A 2,576-nucleotide genomic window follows, 5' to 3' on the forward strand; every position below is an offset into this window, starting at 1 on the left:
TGTTTTGGTTAGATTTGGAGCATTCGGAGGCCGATTCGAGAGGCAAGGGCATCGCGAGCTAGATTTTGGACCGGATTGAGGTAAGTAATGATTGTAAATGTTGTCATGAGGGTACGAAACCCCGAATTTTACATCGTTATGCTATTTTGAGGTGACGCACACGCTAGTTGATGGGCGTGGGGTCATGCACCATTAGGGATTGTGACTTGGTCCGTCCCGTACGACTGTTAAGTCGCGTATTTCTTGAAAACAATTTGATATTGTTATATTTTGGAAAGTATTATTGTGTTTGGGGCTAAATGCCGTGTCTGGGTCTTGTGCCGATTGTTTGGACCCTTAGGGGCTTTTACTACTGTTTTCCTCACTGTTTTTGGTTTAATATTTACACTCAGTCATGCTATGTTCTTACTGTTTTCATAACTCGGCTTTATTCACTCCTCCTGATTTCATAAATGATATTTTGAGCTGAGTAATTATTTTACTGTCAGCCCGAGGGGCTTGAGTGAGTTCTAACTGAGTGAGGCCGAGGGCCTGTGTTGTGAGGATGTTATTGGATCGGGCTGCGCGTCGCAACGTATTACACTGATTTGTGATATGTGAGAGGCCGAGGGCCTGATTTATTATGCCACGAGGTGGCTCGTGATTGTTATGAGGCCGAAGGCCTGTTTGATTATGCCACGAGATGGCTTGTTATAGCGCTTGGGCTGTAAGGAGCCCCTCCCGGAGTCTGTTCACCCCCAGTGAGCGCAGGTACCCAGTGTGAGATGTGATATTGCCCGAGGGGCTGTTGTTGTTTCAAGTTATTGCCCGAGGGACTGATACGAGTGATTGTGAGATAGCCCAAGGGGATGGTTCTATTGATATTTTGCCCGAGGGGCGGTTAAGGTACATGTTTTGCCCGAGGAGCTGTTTTTTTACGTTTCTATACTTTTACTCACTGCTTTCATCACTCGTTTGAAACTATTAAAAGGTGTCTTAAAAGGTTTTACTGAGTTGAGGTGTTTTACGAGTTCTACTGCTTTACTACATTGTTCTGGATTTCTATTGTTGTTTTTGCTGTAGCATTATGCTGTGGTTTGTCTTTTTTCTTACTGCTCAGCTGCCTTTACTTTTATTACTTACTGAGTTGGCAAACTCACATTACTCCCTGCACCTTGTATGCTGATCCAGGAGCTTTGGGTCGCGATAGCGAGTGTTGATATTGCTTACCAGCTGATCCTCGAAGTTGACTAGGTAGCTGCTTGGCGTTCGCAGCCCAGTGCTTCTCATTCCTATCTCATTTAGTCTTGTATTAGCAATTAAATCAGACTATGTTGTCCTTATCTCATTCCTACACGAGTCGTAGTTGCTCATGACTGGTGACACCCCGATGTCGGGTTGTGTTTTGGTTCTGTATTGTCTGCTTTGACTTATTATAGGTTTATTAGCTAATTATTGACTTTAAAAGTCTAAAAATGAATATCTGGTTGGTTTGGGGTTTGTGTTGGCTGGCGTAGTTTCACGATAGGCGCCATCACGACCGGGTCCGTTTTAGGGTCGTGACAAGTTGGTATCAGAGCCTACGTTACATAGGTCTCACGAGTCATGAGCAGGTTTAGTAGAGTCTCGCAGATCGATACGGAGAAATCTGTACTTATCCTCGGGAGGCTGCAGAACCTTTAGGAAATCCCACATTCTTGAATTCTTATCGTGCGACATTGATTCAGCTTGAAATGTAACTCTTTGAACTCCTTCCACGCGTTCCTATGCACACATGGGCGCTCGGTATCAGCTGTGCATCGACGGCTTGTGATTCCCCGAATTGAGGGGCGAGATGTGATTTCTGTGTATTGATGTTTGGCCAGTCTGGAGGACTTGAGGCCGAGCTTTGCTTGTAGCTTGAGCACTGAGGTGTTGATTGTGTGAGCACGTGCTTTTGGACTTATATATATCTGATAGTGTCCCTATTAGTAGAAGTGATGGCTGGATGGCTATGTGATGAGCATGATGTGACTGCGTGATGTGTTCATATGATTTAGATGTGATAAGAAGAGTCTACTTGAGGGTAGGAAGAACAATTTGGTTCTTGATTTTCATCTTGGTTTGATATGTAGCCCCGAGTTATGGGTGTGTTGAAGGATCTTTTTATGTTGTCTAGTTGTGGAATGAAGTAAACTCCACGTCGTGGGGTAAATTCAGATTTAGGAAGGGTAAGTGATCGAGTAATAGTATGATTATGGGGGAGTATGAAGAGATGTTAGTTTGAGGCAAAGCAGGTGGGTTATCTCCTGCGGAGTGTTCTGAAGTTTGTGTGATCATTTTTGCTGTTTGTTGGAAGACCTCTTGTACCAGTGAAATATATGTGTTGCAATTTGAATTTGGATCGCTAAAAGAGTGGGCTTAACTATTACGAGGGTGAATGCAATATTTGCAGAAGATTTGAAGTACTAGATGGTTTGTGTTGCACGAGCTTATGAAGGATTTAGTTTAATCTCACCACGGTACTGTGGCAGTAATAGAGTATATGCATTATGAGTTATTGTGTGTTTTGATCTATTGCTTTGAGCCAAGTAGGGGAGTCTGCTATTGGTTAGTTG

The sequence above is a fragment of the Nicotiana attenuata genome, unplaced genomic scaffold (genome assembly GCF_001879085.1).
Source record: "Nicotiana attenuata strain UT unplaced genomic scaffold, NIATTr2, whole genome shotgun sequence".
Classification (NCBI taxonomy): Eukaryota; Viridiplantae; Streptophyta; class Magnoliopsida; order Solanales; family Solanaceae; genus Nicotiana; species Nicotiana attenuata.